General features: G+C 39.6%; 1 long non-coding RNA gene across 1 annotated transcript in view; it reads left to right on the top strand.

Moving 5' to 3' along the window:
• Window positions 1-6,254: 6,254 nt before the first annotated feature.
• Window positions 6,255-24,448, top strand: part of LOC143160409 (uncharacterized) — a 34,659-nt gene continuing 16,465 nt past the window's right edge. Inside the window, exon 1 of the long non-coding RNA XR_012995370.1 lies at window positions 6,255-6,448. This is a non-coding gene — a long non-coding RNA (uncharacterized LOC143160409). The remainder of the gene's footprint in view (window positions 6,449-24,448) is intronic.

Here is a 24,448-nt window from a genome sequence, read left to right as displayed (position 1 = left end):
TCAGACGAGCAGACAGTGAAATGTCGGAAGGCTTCTGACCCCATGCTGGCAATGGGACATGCTGCACCCCAAGCCCCTCTGCCTCTGTACCACCTGGGCCGGAATCAAACCTTGGTTTTGGAGTGTATTGACTAACCCAGTTATTTTTGTAAGATTTTCTCACATATTTGTCCTCTACCTCATAGGTACGGGCTGCTGGGAAGTTATTAAATAACGTGACACAAGACTTTATCTGGATGATGTGGCGAGAGGGCAACTGGTTTTTCTCCTGTCCCTCCCCATTTCATTCCAGTGCGCAAGATAAAGGAGGACCGGACCCAAACCTGAAAGCATATTACATAAATAAAGGCACAATATAATACCTCATAGAAATAAATTATCTTTTCATATAAAAATCTTCTAAAGCCCATTTCCAGAAGAGTAATAGAGCTGCCAGTCCAACACCTGCAGGGTTGGAAATAATTTACTTAGCCTCGCTGACTTTTAGGCAGGTTCTTCATTTGACGAATGGCCCAATTAAACATCTGTTAATCACGATGTTATCTCATCCTGAGGTGGAATACCTACTTCTCGTATCCTACCTTTCTGCGAGTTAACATCAGCTAGCCCCTGATCCGCAAGGCGAGATGCCTCTTAGGGCTCAAACGAGCTGGCTGGGGAGCAGGGCCCGGGGCCTGCCCACCCTGAGGAAGCGGCTGGGAGGCCTGTGCCTTGCGCAGCCCTCCCTCCCCCTCACACAACCTTCCTGTAACCTCGGGCTCCTGAACCCTCGTGTACGTTTTAGGCCTTGATAATAAAGCAACATCTGCAAACTTACAAGTGCTTTACTCAAGTTAATTGAGTAAATTGAAGCAAGATGCGGTGCAGGGGTGATCTATGATCCCAGGTTGCGGGCCTAGAAGGGAGACAACAGATTTACTGCAAAGACAGTGGGCGGCCTTTTGTTCAGGCCCTGGTTCACGGGAAGTTTGAGGTCACAAGGGATTAAAATATCTTCAGAAACAAATGGAATAATTTGGCTGAAATATAAGGCACACAGTGCCAGCTCATGCCAGGAAACCAGGGGTGATTTATGTGCCTTCAATCCAACACATTTTTCTGATATCTGCCCCATTAGGTTGAATTTATAGATTATTGGGAGAATATGTATTCTCGTCTCTCCTTTTCTGACGTGTTTGTACTCTGGGGAGCAGTTCCAAGTATTGCAAAATAAATAAAACGGCGCGTTACCTTGCGTTTGCAAAGGTGAAGGCCTGCTCCATTTAAATCTCAGGGGAAAAGAAAATAAAAAGAAACAAACCAAAACAAAACCCCAACCTCCTATTTACTATACTTGTTTGGGAATTACTTATTAAAACAGACATTAAACAGGTAATGCTCTTTCTCCTATAATCTGTACAAGTCATTAAGTTTAAGCACAATTCGCCACCTTGAAGCAATTGGATACATTGTAATTTGTTTTATGGTCTCGCAGATGCAAGGTATTTGCCGAGCTATAAATACATAAAAGTGGTTTATACGAGCAGCCTGTACCCCGTGTGAGCTAGGAAAGGAGAACCTCTCCTGGTTTCCCTATTCGCATGCACACACACACACACGCGCGCACTCATGCACTATATCTGTTTATATTATTTTTTTAAAGCCTGGCTCACTTTTAGTGGGATATATTGTCCCTTTTGTAGTTTCTCTGCTGCTTTATTAAATCCCAAATTCCTTACAAAACTGTACAATTTTAATAACACAAATCCATGCAGGTCATAAAGCTGTCGAAATGTACATAGCACCAGCCGTGATCAGCTGCAGTGATATCATCAACCCTGATTAGCTAGAGCCGGTCACACGACAAGGTTTTATTACAAGTGTCATTTACATTTTTGACAGTTTTACAAGGCTTAATGGCTTTGTATTAAATACATTGTGTTTCAAGGAAACTGACAGTTCAGGGTATCTTGTAAATACAATGCTATGGCATTTCCTCAGAAGCAATACTCAGAAAAAATGAAACATCTAGTATTCCTTTTGTAAACAGGGACATTCCACCAAAAAAAAGTTCACCAAAGCCAAAGTTTAAGTCCAAGAATCAAAAAAAGCTAAGAAAAAATATTTTCTTTTGTCAAGAGTTTTTTTATATATACATCTCAAGCTACATATGTCTTGTAACATACTAAAACTTTCTTGTTGCAAAAGCATTAGCAATCACTAAAAAACCTGAGGCATGCTCCCCACAAAATTAATGGGAAAATGCTCTTTGCAAACATTTCCTACAAAAATCTGATTTGTTGTTTGGTTTTCTTACAAACAACAAGCACTGTCTGGGGGCATTAAAATATTTCTGAACTTCTTCACCGGGCTGGTATCTATTTTTAATCTCATGAAGAAACCTTGCCTAAACTGATCATTTCTCACATGGTTTTAATCAGAAATGAGGATGAAATTGGCAACATTACCTCTGTTTCTACTTGGACTTTGGGGTTCGTTTGGGCCTAAGATAGAAAAGTTCCGAAGGAAACCTCCTGTACTTTGAATAGTAGTGAGACAAAATCCAAATCGGAATCTGTGCTTTTTGATATAGGCCAGTTATTTCAGAAATTAAAATTAATCCCCCAACCTGAAAACCACCTTGACTTGAAACAAATAGGCATTTTCACAACAAAATCCAGAGCAGACTGACCATTTAAGTCCTGTGCATCAAATCTAAATTTCACACACACACAGAGTATCTACTTATGGAAGTAATAGTTATCCAACTGATTAAATTGTACAACCTATTATTTACTATATGAATTAGGTTCTTATTCCCAGATGTATTTCATTCACTGTTGTTCCTGTGCCAATTTCTCAACAACATGGCACTAATATCCCTTATCATTTACACACAGAGGTTTTATTATTTTGATTATATCAGCATAATAAAAATGGTACAGTTTCTTCATGTTACAGCCTTTTTTTTATGTGGTGACCAGTATGAATTTACTCACACCAGTAAAAATTCTACCATTACCAGTGGAAGGAAGGTTTTTGCTGATATGGCTGAAGACACACTAGAGATTAACTATTTAGGTTAAAAAAATGAGCAGTGGCAAAACTGTACTTCCCAATGAAATCAAAACACCAGCATAAAAAATTAGTTTACCCTGGGCCTTAAATGTTTAAAGGCTGATGTTGTTTCTTTCTCCAGCTTAACCTGAGTAAAACATTAGAGCTACTCTAATGTTTTTTGAGTGTATAGTTCCTTAAAGTCTTTATTCATTAAGAAAAAATAATTCAATGTATGATAACTTACCATCTTTGCTGATATCAAGGAGCAATAAGGGAGCTGCTGTCTTGTTTTGCCACATACACACACATTAGTTTAAACTTTAGATAGATTCTAGAGATGATTCTGGCATGTCCCTGCATTTATCATCATGGACTTTTCGACCACCATACCGATTACTTAAAAGAGGGTCAGCCATTTCACTCACCCTAATTCTATGTATGTTATTTCAATGGTGTCTGTAGCCCATATGCGGGTGGTCTACTGAACAGATAGTTCCCAATGAAAAAGTGTTACAGTGTCCATAGAAATTATCCCCAAATGTTGTAAAAGTACAAGAGCGAGACAGGTATTTGGAATAAATCATGGTAGAGTACTTCTAGTAAAGTAAATCTGTCATTGCTTGCCCAGTGGATCTTGCAGGCTGTTGTGTCTCCTGTTCCTTCCTTCCAGGCAGTGCTTTCTCCCAGAAGTAACCACAGAAAGGCTGAATGTAATTTATGTTATTCTTGAAGGCTCTTTTCTTGCATCACACATCACACGCTCCATGGAGCCCACTATCACCCTTCCCAAGGCATGTCCTCCCTAGCTGATATCTGGCCAGCCACAGGACAGCTAAGGGGTATTCACCCTTCCAATCTGTCACTGAATCCTTTGTTGGTGCTGTCAAAAAGTCACTTTGATCTAATACCAGCGATATTCTCAATGGAGACCTGCCTGCTGTAGAGAAGAAAGTTACTGGCATAGGTTCTTTCAGCCCAATGCCTATGGTAGCTCCATCACTTTTAGGTTGGTGAGAGGGAAGGGAGCAGCCAGACCCAAAACCCTGTTGGGTGGTATATGGGATGCAGAGGAGCCATTTGCAGGAGCATGTTGCTCTTCTCCCTACTCCTACCTCCTCTGCCGGCACGTTGCCATTGTGGCTAAGGGACCCCTCTCGTGGGTTGCGCCCCCAAGCAGACAGTCCTTCCTCCCGCCCATGGCTGCACAACCCAGAGCCAGCGTCCGTGGCCTCTGCTGCCTCAGCAGCAGGTTGTGGATGGGCTGTTCTGTATTAAAGTTTGGAAATGAAAGTGAAAGCACATGTGAGACCTGCTGAACAGAACAGCAGAACCGGAGACTTAGCTGTATGCCAGAAGCCACAACCAGATAGAAATCACAGGTTAGTCAGGAAATTACTTGCATTTAATTTGGGGCCATGTCTCCTGGGAGGAGGCTGGCCTTTTCCTGTTGTGCAGCGATGTTGCCCCTGGGTATAATTTGCCTTTTTCATAAGCAAGGGTGCTATCTCCTCCTTCCTCAAAGAGACCTTTCAAAGCCAGCTGAGGAGAATCAAATGTGGCACATTAGCAACAGGACAATGGCAAAGTCATTATAAATTGACTTCCTTACTGTGAGCTTCAGTAATCTGGATGTATTACTAGCATGATTCTGCAATAAAACTGAAGCAGCTAGTTCCTCCACTTGAATTAAAAACACCCTCTCCCTACCATTTCAGAGAGGTAAGGCATGCTCCCATCTTCTGGGGATGAGGTGAAGTGCCCAGCGGATAAGTCTTTTGCTCCTTATGTATGTGCCCAAGGGAAGAATCCTTTTCAAGCAGGTGTGGACATGGCCACAGCCCATAGGCTGCTCTGCAAGTCTCACAAGAAGAAGCAGCAGACTCTGTCTTCCTTCCTCCCACCTCTGCATCCCCAGCAGGTTGCAGTAGTGATGGCAGTACAACTGCCACCTCACCACATTTTCCTCCTCCCAAAAGGAGCCTGCCTCAGCGATTAAAGAGGTCATCTCTGAAAGCTGTCATTAAGAGCTGGAGCAAAAGTTGATGCCCTGCTCTGGGCCCCAGATTTCCTAAGTGCTGCAGCCTGAGGTCCTTAGATAGATGATTACTGCAGTCGGCGAGGTTGCTTGTGCCAGTGACTCCTTACTGGATCCAGGGCTGGGGAAGCCATCTTAAAAACAGCTAGGGTGCTCTAAGGTAAAGCATCTGCCAATTTTTTCCCTTGTTGTTTTTTTTTTTCCTCCCACTTTCCACACAAACGATGGCAGCTTTTACAAGCATGTGTCTGTAATAAACTGAGGACTCACTGTAAAAATAGCATTTCATTCAGAGCAAATAGGTTTTCAAAATTGCATTTTCTGCAGGGCAAGGTTTTTTAACAGTTCTTGGCTCATACTTCCAGAGAGAATTCATTAAAAATGTTGCTCTGGATCAAATGAACAAATTGTTAATATAGTTATGAGTTTTCCCCCCTTTTTAACTTAAATTTAAAAATTAATGGTTGTGCTCAAGTATAATTGCTATTCCTATTCAAGATGTTTTGCTACCACATCTGTATTCTCTGTATGATTTGTTATGACCGATTATTCAGTGTCAACAATTTCATATTTTGCAGCCTTTTGGTGATTAATGACTCTCAGTGTCCCTTGCATAGAGCATCACTACTTTATATCAGCTGTGTATGAGGTACGTACAGAGCTCACTTGCTGGAAACAGCCAAATCTCAAAGGTCTGATACTAATACCTCCCTCTCCATAAACTGTAGTAAGAGTCCACATGATCATCACATTACCAAAATATGAGCAGGATTAGTCACACGGGACGGGTCCAAAATTAGTGACTTCCATCGCATTTGCAATGTTTATTTTTTATTAAGCTTTCTGGTAGCACTGATTGCGGGCACCAGCTCTTTCCATTTTGCACAACCTGAGCTATCCAGCAGCTAAGTCTCACAGACACGGCGTGTCCACTCCGAAGCGTCAGTGTTCCTCTGTTCCCAGGACTTGTCAGAGCATCAGTAAATAGCAAACTAATGAAATAAATGAAACAGAAGCAAACAAAACAAACCCACTAGTGCAGGAACTGCAATCTGGCCTGCCTTGAAGGGGTTAATGAATTACAGTTTGGTATAAGTTTGGATAACTAAGGCTTTCCCATGGCAATAAAAGTTCATATTAAACTCAACTGTTCTTGGTTCCTCAGGCCTCACACAATCTCTTTTTCAAGCAAAACTACGGGATGCTGGTGGGAGTTTTGCCACGGAGAGGGGTTGAGGAGAGCCCCTGATGGATGCGATCCCATCTCAGGGGACAGGGAGTTTCCCTGCCAGAGCCGGCTGCAGGATCAGGCCTACCTTGGGTCTCCAGGATTGGGCTCAGGTAACTTGAGCCAGGTAGGTTGGGAAGAAAAAGGTACTCCTTCTTGTATTTCATAAGTTGTGTTTTTCGCATATGCTTAAGAAAATCTATTTACAATATTAAAACAACGTAGACCATAAAAATGGTTTAGTGGGCTACCAAAAGATTTAGTTAAGCCCTCATCTAATCAAAAATATCCCATTAGCTGTGAATTTGTGGGAGGCAATTTAAAATAATTCTGCAAAGTAGTGTTTCCTGGGGTTATAATGTAGAGTTTTTATTTTCTTTTTCTTTTTTCCTTTACCATTTCTTTTCTTTTTTGGTTTTGTTTTGTTTAAAGGGTGAATTAACATCTGACTGCAGGCTTCAGCATTGGCTTGCTTTTAATACCATATACTGTCACTTCTATTAAAAAGGAAAAAAAAGATTCCGATTTTTTTTTTCCTCCTTTGTCTACAATGTGTGTAAAGAAAAGTGACCGAAAGGAGAGGTTAAGAATAGTTCCTTTTTTCAAACCTATGTTGATTGAATTAAAATGTTTGAATTTTATTGAACAGGGAAAAAGAGATTTTTAAAAGCCTATCTGTAGCCCCCTATAAAAGCATTTTTTTAATAAAACTTCTGTTTAAAAAGTATGTTATTAGCAGTATATCCTGTGCTGCATATTAATAAAACAATGGAATTTTGTATTTCTTTTTCTCATAAATTACATAATTCAAACCTTAAAACACCTTTAATGAACACTGACTCGGCATGTGGCACTTAATAAAACTGGGCTAAACTCGTTTTCTGCCTGACAGGCTACCAGTGGAGAATGTGCCCTACAAGTAAATGATTAAGAGGCAGAAATCTTTTCTGGACTACTATTAAACACTTCAAAGATTTTCAAAGTCAGATAAAATGAAAAGCAAATGTGTTTCACTGCCTCTCAAATACCTCAAATGTTTTAGCAGGTGCAAGCAATGAAACCTTCTGTAGTGACAGCACTTTAGGGTCTGCAAAGTGCACCCTACTGAATTATGGGAAAGCAGGGCTTACTTCATAAAAATTCATGATTTTAGATGAGGAGAGATGCATGTCCTTAATACCCATCTACATATGTAGCACAGAAGGAGAGTGCCGTTGTGTCTCCCGGTGTCACAGGTTTGTCTTAACCCCTTGCTGGAACTACTGGACTGTTTAACGTTGAGTTTCATAGCCTTTAACCCTTGCAAGCTTTGCCTTTATTTTAATGCATGAACGGAAGAGCAGGCAGATAGTCTGCCCTCTGCATTGTTTGTGCTCCAGCAGATACTGCAGTCCAGGAGAGGAAAGTCCAGCCAGCTGGCAAGAGCAGTTGCTGGGGACCAGGCTGACCCGGGCGCTTGTCCTTACAGCAAAGCACAACTAACTCTTGTGTAGCTTTAGCTGCGTTGTTCAGCCTCCCAGTGCCTCAGTTTCCCCCATGCACTGTGTGAGCAATGCTACTTCTTGCCTCATGGGGTGTTACATGTACTTAATGCCACGAAGCCTGCAGGTATTAAGGAAACAGGGCTGATAGCGAGGCTGGATTTTTAAATGGCACTTGCAGACTAAGACGACTGAGGAAATTTCTTTAGTATTAATTTCTCTGGCATATAAAGGAAAGTCTACACATATTAAATAGCTGTAGCTGCTTTGAACTTTCTCTTCTACAAAACTGTAAATGAAAGTAGGGCTTATAAAAGCAAAGATAGGTACCATCTGGGCAGGTGCTGGTAACTGCTCTCAGGCTCTGCCAATTTACCAGACCATATACCTCAATCTCGGTCTGTAACTACTTGAATTTGGATTCAGGAGGGTTTTATCAGATAGTTGCATGGGTTTTGAGAGCCGGACCAATAGTCTCTTTCTTGTGCAAGTTTGTTACGTTTTCTTTGATCGTGCTTTATTTTAACATTTAACTGACAAATAGTTTGTTGAGGATTAATAAATGACTAACACAAGCTAAACATGTTACAGACCAGAATGTTATGGGCTATACGTAATCAGAGAAAAAGCAGGAGAGAGTGGTAGGATGGTTTTAAGCAAACTATTGTTGAATTCGGCAATGATTCTGCATTTATTAGAACGTATATTAGTTAGGAATTCTTTATACATTCTTTATTTATATATTTATATATATTTACATATATATAATTCTTTATACATTCATTTTAAATGCAATGTAAACATGTTTTATTTACTTGTGCCCTAAATGGGATTGTGTAGCTGGAAAGATGGATCACTGTTTCCCGGGCTGCTGAGAGGATATTTCCCTGCCTGCATATTCAGCCACCCCATGCCAAGCCCGACTGCACGATGTCTGTCTTGTCCCGAACAGGCTCTGTGGAGGTGGCTGCACACCTTCCTACACACATCGCAGGGGCTTAGCGGTGAAAGGCCTGAGTGTATTCACTAAGCCCATAATAAACCCAAACCCTGTGCATTGTACTTAGGAGACAGAGGTATTGCAAACAAAATACTGCACAGAAAAGGGGACATGCAGTACGTGCCATTACAAGAGGAGAAGATCACAGATTTAATAAAATCTCATTATCCCACTACTCAGCATCCTTGGAATCTATTTACCTTTGTGCCAAAGTGCTAAGTGAAGCGTCCAGCATAAACTCCCTGATGAATAATAACATGCATGATTAACTTTAAAACCCCACTAACATAACTACATGCAAAGAACTACACGTACGTAGTGTTATGGTAGAAATTTTTACATGGCCAACAGATTGACAGTCAGTGCTGTTTCCCACAGCAACTGCAGCATCACCCTTTCACGCCAATATATGACTTCCTATAGATAGATGGAGTGATAGTAATTCTTCTGTTAGGATGTCTGTGAGTGCATAGATGGGAGGATGTGCAGTGAAATCATGTTACGAGCACAAATGTATTCAGTTGTGCAATAATAGAACCACACGAATAGTCCCACATTAAAATAAATTCACAGAGCCTGACATTATGGAAGCTGAGAACAAATGTTTTGCCATGTAATCCATAAAGAAAATTCATATAATATATAAAATAATCCAGATCAACTGAAAATATTTATGGGCCAGTCATGCAGCTGGTGTAAATCAGCATAGCTCTACTGAAGTCAATGGAGCGACACCAGTTTTAGGCATATGAAGATTTGGCACCCAAGTAATTTGGATTTTCAGCAAGAAAACCCAGAGCTACTTCTCCTGTGGATTTGATGATTGAACTTCTGTTTAAAAGGTTGTGTTTTGAAATTCTGAATCAAGAAAATCGTATATTACATTTTGGGTTTTGAACAGCTTTTGCTGGCTGTGGAAATGTTTAATTCATCACAGTTGGCACCGAGTATTATCTGAGATAGTGTAATGGAAACTTTTAAGGATTGATGAGGTTTTTAACATCTTACATGTGTATTTACCCTTTCTATTTTTTAATACATGAACTGGATTGTTAGGGCATTGGACTGTGATCCATATTCCATTACATTCAGGAACAGTCTTTTCATTGGCGTCCAAGAGCTCTGGGTCATTCTCTTGGTCAGCCAGACACTTCTAAGCTGTACATATATGTATATCTCATGTATTTCTATATTTATTTTGTGAGATGGGAAAAATTAACATGCCTACCATTTACTGAGATGTTTGCACATGAACATTACATCACACATTTAAATAAATACAGATGCATTTATTTCAGCATGTGGATATCCAGACGTCTATGCTTGCCTGGCATACATCTGGATAACTGAAGCATACTATTTCCACTTGTTTATAACTCCTTTCTTTCTGAACCAATTTTTTTTCCAACTTATCCAAGCCCACATTTCTCACTGGAGACTACATGCCAAGTCTGAACTGTTTTCAGTTACCCAAGCACAAGTTAAACATCTGAAACAATTCTTTAAGCACACTCAAACCCAACCATATGGATTTTTACCAAACTTTCCAAAAGCTACAAAAGTATCAGCCTAAAGGAGTAATTTTTTTTCCTGGAAACTCATAAAGGGGCTTAGAAAGGAAGTACCTCTTTAACTAGAAAGGAACACTCAACTACCAAAGAATTATATTCAAGAAGGTCTAAAAGTCTGTTTCTGGGAAAACACATGTCCTTCGCTGTCCTCTTATGTCAGCCAGGTTGGGAAATTTTTTAGTTCAGTCCCAACACAGATAAGAGCCATATGACTGTCTTTTAAAGCTTATGTTGAAACTGTAAGTTGGGAATTTGGTCTCAACTTTTGCCACTCTCTCAGAAACGTCTACCTGGGAGACCCTACCAGTAAGTTCAGTGATGTGTCCAGTTGTGCTCCTGAAGGAGCAAGGTTAGGACACATGGGCTTCCAGTCTGGATGGAATCTGGAAAGAGAGATCAGATCTGCGGTAGCAGGAAACTTTGGGACTGGTTCTGAATTCCTACCTCAGTGTTACAGGCTGGTGCAACAATATCTTGTAGCGTGGCAGGGAAAAAGTAGTGTGTGTTCAGGCTCAGCTAACAGGGAAAGTGCAAACAGAGGAGCCTGAGCAGGCAAGCCTGTTAACCTAAGCACATCCGCTGGATCCTAACAGAAGCAATGTAGATAATTTCCATATGGAATGTTCCTATTCTAACAGGCTTTGAAAGTTGAGGTTTTGGAGGTCTCTCTTCTTTTAAAATATGAGACTCTTTTTTTAATTGAATAGTAGAAATTAGGTTATCTCTTTCTTTAGCATGTGACAGCAGCAGACAGTTCAAAGTCATTAGGAAGCACTAGTAAAGAACGCTTTATAGCCAGAGTCAGGGCTGCACCACTGCTCCTGTCCAAACAGGTCTACACACCAAAAATCACTGGGGTTTGGGCTGCTGAGCATGAGGAAGGATGACACACAGTCCCCCCTTGTTGAAGCGTGCTCTAAACTGGTGATGATCAAGCAAGGTAACGGTACATCAGGGCTCTGCTCTCAGCATAGCTTTTGCTGGCTTTGCTTTTGTGAGCCTCAAGTTGTCAGTGTTCCCATGAGAAACTACACAGACAGCAAATGTAACAGCAAGCGTAAGCAGTATTTTAAGGACATAGGTGACGGTGAAACACTATCCTGGCTTTCCTCCCCATTTAGTCATGCTTTTCAGTCTACCCTTGCTTGCAGGTGACATGAATGTGATTATCTCAGCTACTCAACCACCCAATGAAAAACAGCAGCTCCCATCCAGAAACAAATCAGCATGAAATCAGACAGTTGACAGTGGTTTCTCAGAAACTCCCTTTAATATAGTTACACTGGGGACTGGGTTACCTATTCAAACCAAGCTGAACTGACCCAAAATCTGACCCAACAGAGCATCGCTGTGTTTGCGTTCATCCCATCCAGTCCTTTCATGTTTTCAGATTACAGTGGCGGTGGGAGGGAAACCTGAGGTGTTTAACAAATACTATTATTTTATAAGCTTCTGTTAAATACTTAGACAAATATTCTGTAATCCTTCAGGCTCATCTTAGGTCAACCACATAGTTAATGAACAATGATAACAAATGAGTAAGTTGAAATTGAAGCTTTGGGGAAAATGCCCCATCCCTTCATCACACGCCTGTGTGCACATATGCACGGAGTCTGTTAAGCATTTACACTTTGGTTCAAACTTACTTGCCACACTCAAGAAAAATAAATTTGCTGCTTTTAATAAGAGGATTGAAACCAAAGGGCATTTAATCTTTTATGATCAACAATAATATTTAAATGCTAGAATATATTAAATCTACTCATAGCGATCCCTCATTACACAAGCTGTGTTCTCTTCACTAATGAATTGCATGCTTAAAAATACATTGTTACAAAAATGTTTGTAAAAATCGGCTTTACTTTTCAAATGTTTCACAGTATAAACTGCAGGCATTTCACTTTTTTTACAATCCAAGCTTTAAAATTATGCAAATATGTCTTAGCTGAAACACAGGATTCCTGCATTTGGAATTATAATACAATAGCAGAGCAGTCCCTGTTTGTCTATAACCATTGTTTTTCCCAACAAAGACTAAAATTTATGGCAAAGTATGCAAACACAGTACTATGGAGACACCAAATAGTCTACATCTTAATGCACTGATTAAGCAGAATACCTAGAAAATGAAAATGACTGGATTTCCATGCTAGAATTGTAATTATTAGTTCTTGTTTTATACCATGCTCAAAAGAATGACAGGCACCATACAGAAGAAGAAACACAGGCCTCTGTCATGAATGTCTTACAAAAGCCCCAGTCCTGCAGATGCAGGTCGAAATTGTGCAGCTTTATTCAGGTGAGTCCCTTCATGTGTTGCCGTCCCAAAAAAACCTGCATGTAGATCCTGACAGCAGAAGCAAAAGAGAAACCTGTGGAGTCATCATCCAAGAAGGGGCTTTTTCCCTTCCTTTTAAATATTTCCTTCTTCATTTCTGCATATTGACTTGGTATCCTTTTATGCGGATGGGGTCATTTTTTCCTAGAATTGTGTAGGATTTTAGGCACCTCAACTGTTGCCATCTTCCTGTCATTTTTTCATTGTCAAGAGACAAAGCCCTGTGCAGCCCTGGAGCAATTTAAGAAAAATATTTCTCAGCGAGGTCCGGATGCTGTAAGGTGCTTAGTATCAGATAGGACTGGGCCCTCAGACAGAACCTATTCTGTTTTTAAGTGGTCTGCGAGGGACGCACTTTGCCTGAAATTCATTCCAGCCCAAGATTGTGAACATAGCATACAATAGATGGATTGGTGTAAAACTATCCCAGATAACTGCTCATACATCTTTCCTCTGTCAGTGAAATTTGCCATGATGTGTTCAAAGCCAAGAGGCATTATTTGTGCTGTCCTGGATCTGTTAAGGAATGGCAGGGGGAGGACAGAGATACTTAGGGATTTAAAAGCAGAGAGAACTCTATGAAAGAGATAAAAGGAGTCAAATGCACAAACCCTATTTGAAGTCCTTAAAGCATAAGAAAAGAAAGTATTAGACTTACCACATAGGGAGAGCTGGAATTTGTGTAGCTCTGGCCCCTGTGAACTGTAGCTGCTATTTTAGGGGTGGTCTGAATGTTTGAAAAGCTAGCCTGAATTCACAAAACTTTTCCCTAGTACTTATAATGCTCTTTTTTGTTTTTCTATAAAAGTTGGTTCTTTTTACTGTTGTTGTTTTTATGAACTACATCATAGCTGATGTATCTGTTGTCACATTAGACATCAAAACGAGGAGAGAACTCTATGGAAGCTGGGCAGTAGAAAGGAGTGAAATATATTTTATACTGTAGATATCTGCATCTAGAAGTATTTTCTCTTCTCCATCATGCCAGCACACTAGGTCTTGAACAGCAATGTTTGACTAATAATTTTCCCTGCAAGTATTCTCTGCATGTTTACTACCTCCTCTCTCATATAATATATTTCTATTGTCAAAGCTTCTTTCTGCTCTTTCTTCCCCACTTTCTCTCCTAAGCAAAACCAAGCCCAATATTGATCAAGTCAGTTTTCAAAACCAAGGGGTTCTGGTGAGTTTGTACTTTGGTATCATATATTTCTCCTTTATTCCTAATGTGTATCTAACATTTAAAAGATTTTTTAATTTAATATCCACACCGAGGTCCTCACAACACTACTGTTCATTTCAGGTTGCCAGCATTATAGATCGGGGAAGAGCTCAAAAGATATTGTTTGCTGAGTTGCCTTTCAGAGGCTTGTCTTAACCCTACTATTGTACAATAAGGCAAATCCAAGTTACCCCATTCCATGAACTTTACAACAGTATGCCGGAAATCAGTCGATAAAATGCTGACCAAGTAGATTCTGCGTGTTTCTTATCTCCTGTCAGCTACAAACGTGTTGAGGAAAGACCTTTTATTTACAGTATTTTGTCAACTGTACTGTGTGTCCCAGACCACAGTGTTGGAAAACCTGCAGAGATGAAAATAAGAGATGAGAGGGTTACTCAGACCTTTCAGACATCCCGTGTTTTCCCAGCTCTCTGAGCCAGTTTCCCAGTTCCCTGCCACAAATGTATTAAGAGGATCATACGAACGAGCATGTCTCTAAGTGTCAGAAGGGTGGCGTGACCATCTTCTGAGTAGAAAAATCAGCATCTATGTCCTTCATGTCTTTCGGTATTGCACAGAAAAAGAGCCAAGTTCACAAGGTTCACTGCCAAAACAGAACAACAGCCAGTTCCTAAGATAATTCACACTGGTAGCCTGTTCACAATCATCTCTCGTGTGCCTGTTCTGTATCAATACAGATAAAAAGCTTTTTGTATAAAGTTGAGAGTAAGTATATTTCTTTGCCCCTGTATTGACTGTGTAGGGTTGAGCATTTGAGTGTTTGGCTCCCAGAGTTATTGTCTCAATGCTGCACACAACTTCTTCCCCAGGACTGTGAGTTTAATATGTTCTTTGCCTCATCAGAAGCTCTTCTCTGAAGAATTATCTTAAAGAAAAATAGCAGGTGACTTTCTTCCATTACTGGGTGTGGTGAATCTCTTCTTGGATGTAATATCTGTGACTCACAGGTATTTTTAACATCATCCAAAGAAAGCAGTTATCCCTTGTGATTATAGTTATTTCCACTATGCCACAAGGAAGCACTGATACGATAAGGCCATGTTGTTTTGATGTTGGAGATTTATATAGGTTAATGCTTAACAGTGAGACAATTAAAAGCAAAATATAATTTTATAGTTTTGCTGGACTTTATTTCTAAATTAAATGGGCACTGGGAGTATAACGTCATTCCTCAACCAGTGTAAGCACCTCAAGCAAAAGTCTGTGCATGCTGAGGTGTGCCCTACTATAAAGGAGGTAGAGCAACATAATTAATTGCACTTTTCATGACCTATCACGCTGGCCCTTTCCTGAATCTCAGCCAATACATATATATGTATATTTGTATATTCATAACTCCACAGCAGTATTCAAAAGCAAATGTGCATAGAAAAGCAGACACATCAAGAGGTATGATAAGTCTGCTACTGGAAAGAATTTTTGGTACACTGAAGGCAGTTTGTCATATTTGGGAGACTTTGTAAAATCTCTTTCCAACATTTTTCCCAACGACCAGTATGTTCACTGTACGAGCTACTGAAGTGACATCTAAGCAATAGCCCATCTTTTGCAGAAGTTATTTTGGTAGCAATCCAGTTGGCTGAGTATTTCTCTAATGCACAGATCTCTCAATAATTCAAGTACGGCCAATACAAAAAGAGTCAAGGGAAGTCTTTAGCTGCTTTCTTATAGCACATATAACTGAATTGATAGAACAGTGACAGGGCAAGAGTACCAAAGAGTGTGCTGTTGGACTAGTGTTAGGAATATAATTTTAGCACATACACCAGCAAATCAGGTGCAGTAGGCAGATCTTCATGACTGTGACTCCTGTAACAAGACAAGTATCTTTCAGGAGAGATGGTCATCCAAAGAAAGAGGTTTGGCAGTAGTCACCTTGCAGGCACATCATCTGAACCCTGCATCTGCATCTGCCATGACTCAGGATGTGCATAACAGATAGCTGAGCACTTTATTAATGACTCCAAATGTCCATCTGTATCTGAACCCATTGCGGCCCAAGGACTGCCCATGATCAGAGCAAGCTCTGCAACTCCTGACCAGAACTGTTTGCAATTACTCACATGTGAGGATACTTTCCTTTGGGAGGACTTGTTGGTTTTGAGGAGATTGCTCGTGGAGCTCAGTGCTATCAATCTAGTGTCAATCTAAGAGTCGAACCCATATGTTCTTAGCACACCTTTAAAAAGTGACTTATTGGGTCATTTGAGCAATTGAACCACATGAATAAAAAAAAATCAAATAAAGAGCAGGGTCATTCTTCTTTAACACCTACTTTATATGTCTTACAATATTTTTGTGCTGAAAATCCATTAGGGCTGTAAATCCAGCTATATCCTTATGCAACTGGAGCGGTGAATAGGGTTGCCCCTGGGAGGACCAAACGAAACAGCAGGTGTCTTTCAAGCCCACCACAAAGCAAAGGTACCGCAAGAGATACCACAAAGAAGTTACCACCCTTAACTCTCACCTGCTGGTCCTTAGCCAAAGGTTCCCATGACCCAGCTGCAATGTCAGAACTGAGCTGTTGATTGCATGCAGTTCATTCAGAGACACTTGCTTAAACCACGTCTAGGGATCTTGTTTAATGCAGCTAGGCAGGTAGTTACCATGGGTTTGAAGAAGTTTCTCTTCGGTGCATAGTCAAACTAATAATAATGTTTAGATATGAAATTGATGGATGAATACAAGCCCACACTTAAAGAAGAAAATATCGTTTATTTTTCTGAGCCTTAGCACTTCTGTACATGCTCAATTATATCTCATTAGTTTCATTGACCACTAGTCATATTTCATCTAGGATTCATAGAAACTCTTTTTTAATGATTAAGCCAAGATCAAGTAATTTTTAAAAGAGGAAAATAATTAGGAATTCTATTTAATTTCTGGGAACGTGAGGTTTACAGGAAAATCTTGATTCTGAAACTCACAATTTCATTGAGTGATCACACTGGGATCCCATGTTTTCTCAGCCAGGAGGTATTTGTCAGGAAGCATAGCTGTGGTCACAGATGTAATCAAGTAGGCTTCCTTACAGGCATACAGTTCAAGTTCCAGCTCTGTCTCCTTCGTTTACCCGAGACTGTATTGTCTGGAAGTCAATGCACAGGGACAACTAGCGAACAAACACTATATCCAAGTAAATCTGCCACATAAGCCTTTTGAAATTCAATCTCATAGTGTTTTTCTGACGTGAGTGAGTGCTACTCAACAGGTATCACAAGTCAAGCTCGAGTCTTTGCCCTTTTAGTTTCCATGAGCAGGATCAATAAAAGGTTCTGCAAAACACTCGATTATAGGCTGAGTAGGCTGGATGCAGAAGCCAAATTAACAACCTGCCATGGTGTAGAAAGCTGCAGATTTGCTCTGATGAATGGACCTCATAGTAATTTTTTTTTTTCGGAGTGCGAATTGAAACATTATTGTACAACTATTAGTTTCCAGGAAAAAAATGTAATTGCTTCTAGATGCTGCTCGCTGTTTTCAAGAGCTCTTTAACCTTTAACTTTTTCAGTACAAAGGAAGCCTTGCTGTGCAGTGAATCTAACAAGACCATCATTTATAGTTGGCAGAGTTCATTAGTCAGTCGTAACAGTTTAATTATTAGCATTTTAATGCATGAGTGTTTAACTAGACGGAACAACAGTCTTTTAGGTACAGCATGAGCCTTCTTAAAAGAAAACAAATTATTTGGTGCTGTTGTTTACACTGTGGCTCATTACTAAAATTAGACAACTAAAATTCAAGAAATTTTGAGTCAGATTTTGTCACCCATTAAATTAACATTATATTTGATGGCCTTTTCAGTACATTTCAGCTTTAATGAATATATTTCTCTTTATAGGAATAAAAACTCGTGTTTTGTGTCTTAAAAAGTAGTTGTGGTGAACTGGACAAAGCCAATTTCTTCAGTTCAGTCCCTGTCTCAGAATCCATTTTTGCTGTAAGTTAATTTCTCTCCTAGTTACCTCTGCTTCAGAACTGTTAATGAAGCTACAGTGTCAGCCATGAGACAGGTTACTAGGTATCTGAGGTAAATAAATAGTCTGAAAATTAAAAAGCTGTATGTATTTGAAAAGCCCAATATTTTACAACGAATAGTACTTTTTTCATTAAAATGTTTGCATCAATCCATTTTCCATTTTTTAGAAAAGTTTTGATGAAAACTTTCTCCTCTACAATTTAAAGTAATTCTTTAGGATGTTATTTTTTTTCTAGATTACACTCGACTTAATCCTTGTAGGAGCTCTTTTTTTCCCTTTTTTTATGGATTGCTGGAAATAACAGTTGTGTGGGAGCTAGAGGTCTGAAGGGAGATCTTTGGGAACAGGTTGGATTGCTTGGGAGATCAAAGGAAGAGAATTAAAAAAATGCGGATGCTTATCAGAACAGCGCTTCCGGACCGTCAAAGAATCTAATTTCTAACTGTGGACCAAAGGAAAATATGTGAACATGGGTTATCTTCATTATCTTGGCATGGCAGGTTAATGGTGCTGGCAGAATATGTACTAAGAAATCCTACAGTATTGTATCATCCCATGGTGATGATGCCACTGAACAGTGTCCCTGACACATTCCTTTCATGGCTTTTACAGTCTGCATATGTTGAGGGATAACTTCTATTAGTCCTTTTCAACCTCTGCTGTGCTGTGACCAACAAGTGAGGTATGACACAGTTCCCTCCTGTCATCCACCCTTGTTCTGCTTTCCCCATGATCCTTTCTTCCTCCTTCGCCTCCCTTCCCATCCCTCCCTCCCCTCTGGAGCATGATGTCCTTCGTGGACTAAAGCAAGGCATGGACTAAAAACCTCGAGGAGCATTGGTTTATAGCATTTTGATAGGGAAGAAAGAAGTGTGCAGATTGGCTGATTTATTTTAAATCCTGGAGTACCAAAGCGGTTTAGATTAGTGGTCCCACACTTGCATATACCATGATTTGGCCCCTGATGCGTCTGCCCATGATCTGACAGCATGTCTTACCCTGAGGGCAGTGACTGGCTTCTGCAAATTATGGGGTGCCCTGAGTGCTGGTAAATTAGGGGATTTCAGGAGCTGACCCCTCAGCCTCTTACTTCTCCATAATCTGACAGATGATGGTGCATGGCAAGAAAGTTTTTGCAGAGTCTTTGTGGAACGGGGGGGCAATGTTACCGGTGAATAATTTTTTTTTAAGATTTCCTGATAAACTGTCTCTCTGTGGCATTCCTGTGTTTTGTGGGTGATGAAATGTGTTGCAACAAGACTTAAGGATCATTTAAAAACTGCCCCTTCTTACAATTTATTGCAGACAGAAGTATTACATCATATTTACAATGTTAAATTAGAAGCTCCACGTTTTATGGAAAGAAGAAATACCTATTTGGTTCTAACATACAATGACACCTCTCCAGTTTCACTGACATTTTATTAGTACTCATTAATTTTAGCAGGATATTTATAATCAGAAATAAACATTTGCTGTGGAAATGTCTTTTCCTCAACATTTCCAGACACAATGTGTCTTTAGTCAGACAAAGGGTTTTTATTTTCAAGGAATGGTATTTCAGAGCTGGAAATGCCAGCTCCCTGGTGCTGAGATGTAGTTTCTGGAAGTCTCTTCCAGATGTGAAGCTTTAAGGAATTAAGTTATATTGGGAAAATGGATTATCCCCAGTGGAGAGCAGTTTATCACCTCGTTAGGTTTAGGAAGCCCAGGTGATAGAGAAGAGTGGGAGAAAGAGATGTTAGTACAAAATACTTCAAATCACAAAACAACAGGAAAAGGCTGTTGCTGATAATATACTGATAACCACTGAAAAGTCTATCTCTAAGTTATTGTATGATTAATATGTTATCATTTAATCAAGTGATTGCATGAAGAAGAACAAAAAGACAGAGCAAGTCTGGATTGTCCCCATAGAGCATGCTAAGAGTCACTAGGCAAATGGTAATGTTTTGATGGCAGAGTGACTCCGTATAACCAGCCAGCTTGCTGACAAAGGAATGCCACCTGATCTTTCAGACATGCATTTTTTACACTGTTCCTGCAGTTGTTTTTCTTGATTTTTGCTTCCACTGTCCGTCTGATTATGCTTTGCCTCTGTGTGTGTGAGAGAGAGAGAGGAGAGTGTGTGTTTTGTACACATCATCAGATTTGAGCTTGCCCTCTGAGGATATCAGTGCCCTAATTAACACATCAGTATTATGCAAAAGGTAGAAGCATTTCTGGTTCCTTTTAGACACAGAGGGCTTGCTTATCCTGCACAGCCTTGTCTCAGAACAAGGGAAGTTTGTTCCTGGTGTACCTGGTTGGTGTCCCCTCCCTGTGAACGGGACACTCATTCCTCTTGGGAATTCCTCTTGAGTTTTAAATAAAGTGGCAGCCTGTTTTTTCTATAACCCTATTTATGTCTGTGTCATCGTTTACTTGCTGCTGGAGTCAAGGCTACAGGTAACAAAGGAAAACAGACTCCAGTGCACAAAGATTTGTAAAATACACTGCTTGTCCATAGTTTTTACCTGTATGCAAGGGAGAGCTGAGGGTGTCTGTCTCTGTGCTGGAGCTCCAGATGTTAAAGCATGGTTAAAAAATTTGTTAGGGTTGTAAAGGAAAGCACTCAGAAATCATGAAATGTCAAAGCTAAGGCTCATTTATAAATTCACCCTTCTTTAAAATACGAATAATAGTGTAGGCAGCTTTTAATTACATAGCCATGTTCTGTTTTTCCTAGATTTACATGTGAGTGAGAGTAACTCAGTGTGCACATATCTAGAGCTATGCAGTCTGGGAGAGCATATATTAAACCCCTTTTTCTTACCCATAAATAGAGATGATTCCAAACCAAAGCCCTAGCTTCAAGCTAGCTATGGACCTTAGGGAGTTCAAAATCAGAATCTGGATTTGGATCTGAATTTAGCAGCTTAGGCCCATCTGCAATAAATACATACAGGATGAAATGTAGATAACTGAGATATAAGGCTATATAGACTTCAAAGTGGCTCTGATAAAATCATGATAACCACAAGAAAGAAGTGGTGTGTGATCTCAAATGAGATATCCCCAAGATGTCTATACAGCTTAATTTTCCCACATTGTGTCCTTTTATCTTCAGTGGATAAAAGGTGAATTATTATTATTATAGGCAGTGGAGTAGTAACGCCTGTTATTCAGGTTGTCTAACACTTTCCATTGTTCCCCCTCTAGTCACTCGCTTATAACTTTTGCAGACTTTAACCTTTCGAGCTGAAGTTTCCCATACTTGGTGTTTGCCGCAGGTTGAATTTGATCGAGAATAGGTATTCTGCTTTCAAGACTGTAGCAATAGCAATAGTGCCAGCAATAAATCAAGTCAACATTTGCTTCTGCGTTTGTAAACTGTCATTTTAAGATAGCTGGAGAGAGGACAAGGGAGCAAGCAAACAGACAACTTTAAAAGCCTGCACCGTCATACTCACCTTATCGAAAGAGCGATCATGTTAAATCTCGAACAACAGAAAGTCAGACAGCAGGTGGGTGTGAGATGAAGGAGAAAATGGCATTTCTCACATGATGGCACCTGTGCTTTCCTTCTCATAGGAGCAGCCCCTGCCTCAATAGAGTAATCCACCTGCTTTAATATCCGTAGGATTCTGTTTTCACATAGCAATGCAGAAAATAAAAGAGGTCTAAGTCTGAGAAATCTGCACAGCCTGAGAGCTGTCCCACATTCCCCACCCAATCAGCAGATAGGAGCTCTGCTCAGCCAACCTGCCATGGTAGCTGATAATTATTGTTGTATTAATTGGTGCTGTCCAGACTAGACAGAATGTAAAAGATCCCACTGTGTCCAATAATTAATGTTTTTCCCTCACTGCAATGTCATTAATAAGGGGTTCCTCCAAGAAACAAGTAATTGGATGGTTCAGCTTCATTAGGGTATTTTTAGATAAGGTTTGGTCTAGAGACATATAGGAAAGCTTATTATGTTTATATAGATTGTATTATCTATTGCTAATGTGTTATACTGATTTTGTGTCTTCCACATTCTCGGGATCGTAATGATAAAAGGAATGCACAAATTATGATTTAAATGGACAGAAATACTGCCTTTAATTTAGTTATATTAAAATGATTAAAAAATGCCATCTCAAAATAAATATCACCAGTATCCTATAAATCTCCCCTTTTCTCAGAGACACACAAAGCTATTGTCACAGGAAGACAAAAGTCAGATTTTACTAATTAGAGATTAGCATAGTGGAGCGCTCTTGTTTTGGCAATTATCTGAGCAGCTTTTGAAACTGGAATCTGTAAATCTGGTTTTGGAAATAACTTTAAAAAGAAGACTAAGGGGCTTTTTCAGGGGTATCGTTTACATGGTCATGTATGACTTTATTATTCTGCAAAGATGCCTTGGGAATCTGACTCACATGAAAACTTGATATGCAAGTGAGCTATAGACCAGGATGTGGTGGATTTACACAGGAAACATATATGGCTAGTCAAAACAGCTCTGTTTTACCACAAAGGAGCTTTGCACATGCTTTGCAAGGATTTTATGTGGGAGCTTATTCTTGAACATAGCACATAGCCAGTTTTTCACAACCCGAAGTTACTGTAGTTAAATTTTTAGGGCAACTTAGCCAAACTGGTTCCATTCACAGCTGCATCCTTCTTAATCTCATCACAAGACACAGATCTCCCACTAGGAAATGATAATCCACAGTTTAGTGTCTGTATTATACTTAGTGCAAACACAAGAGACCACATTCATCCCAAAGTAATTCTCTAAATGTGAGAGATCTTGTTACAACAGGGATGCACTTGGCCCACAGGGTGTCAGATAGTGAAATGGACTCATCACACAGTGCTAAATAAAAGCAAAGAAAAACATCATCAGGGAAAGTACTCAAAGACTTAAGTTATTGTGTCAGTCAGCATTTTCAGTAAGTTCTATAGAGGGGATACAGAGCCAGAATCTGATCTCAGGTATTTACAAATCTAGAGTAATTCCATTAACTTCTCACTGGGACAAATGAAAAAAGACTTTGCCTCCTCCCTCCCTGCCGGATACTTCTTTGCCAAGAATCCTGCATATTGACAGCTCTATGCAAACTGTTACCATCAGTACTATTTTAAAAACAAGAATTCGTATAAACAATATGCAGGACACGTCCAGACAAATGTCTAGACCTGCCACGCTAAGTTCACCTCACATAAAAGTTAATACAGCTCCAGGAAAGTCACCATATCATAATTTTCTTTTGTAATAGAATATGATTTTAATGAACATATTTCATTAGTATAAATTATCCTAAAAAAGCACAGAATTTTGTTTCCTGTCCATGTCCTACCCCAATGTCTCTGAACCCCTATCTGCTTTAGGATAGTATAGAGAAAATCACACGTAATTCTGCTGAAGTCAGGGGTGTTACACCAGCGTAAATCATAGCACAGTGATGTCCTTCGTGTCCCGGGTTCCTCAATAAGATTCACAAAAGCAAATTCCATTAGTATGTGTAGAAATATGTCTTTCTCATCATGATATGACTATTAACTTTTGTATTTGAGAATGGTAGCAGAGAGACCCCTCGAAAGCCAGATATTGATAACTTGCTTTATGTTTAAAGATGTCAACAGAATACAATGGTTCTCAGCATCCCTATTAGTTATCTTTAGTAAGAGAGAAGAAGATTTAAAGTAAGGGAATGAGGTTTGCAATGTAACAAGATAAAGTCATCTCCTGCAGCGTAGAGGATTTCTTTAATCTTATTTTTAGAGAAGAGCTGAGGAGCTTTTGCAAAACCGGCTTGTTTGGATTCAGTTTCTATTTTATCTCATCCACGAAAGTTTAGGGTTGAAGGGGGAAACAGATAAAAGTTTTGAGCAAACTGGGGTGGTTTTACATTGCTCTCATCAACCTTCTTAATCTGGGTTTGGTTTTGTAAAACCGGTCTTAATCCAGATCTCTCCTTATCCAGCCTACAGAAACACAAGACATTCTTAGAAAAGTTTGAAATTGAGATTTTTTTTTTAAAGTCATACTTTCTTCTGGTTTCTATCTAGAAAACTGTCAATTATTTTTTTCCATTGACAGTACTGTGTGTCCATGACAAGGGTTTGATTGTCATAAATAGAAATATTTCATTTAGTTTTGCTCATGAGGAAATTTCTCCCAAAATTAATTTTGCCCAAGGAAAACTTGAGCATTAGATAAGGCCTTCTTTTTCTTTACAGTTTTTTTTTTAGTATTTCAACCGATCTGAATACTTTTAATTCAAACAAGAAAAGTCATTTTCAAGATTCAGGAGTGCATCTGCATTTTGTTTTTCAGGCCCATCATTTTAATCTTCTCTGTATCTGGAGTGAGTTTAGGTATCACTAGGAACAACAGGGAGGAGTGAGGATCAGAAATAAAATATCTTCATTTTAATCATACAGGATACAACCAGGATATGTTCTTTTGACTCTGTTTTTTCCTCTTCCAACATGATAAAAGATTGATCACTGAAGACCTCTGCTAGGAACTTCTTGCATAAGGGAATCAGTTA

The sequence above is a fragment of the Aptenodytes patagonicus genome, chromosome 5, assembly GCF_965638725.1.
Source record: "Aptenodytes patagonicus chromosome 5, bAptPat1.pri.cur, whole genome shotgun sequence".
NCBI lineage: Eukaryota > Metazoa > Chordata > Aves > Sphenisciformes > Spheniscidae > Aptenodytes > Aptenodytes patagonicus.
Note: the sequence above shows the minus strand (reverse complement) of the source record. Positions and strands in the feature narration are given on the sequence as shown.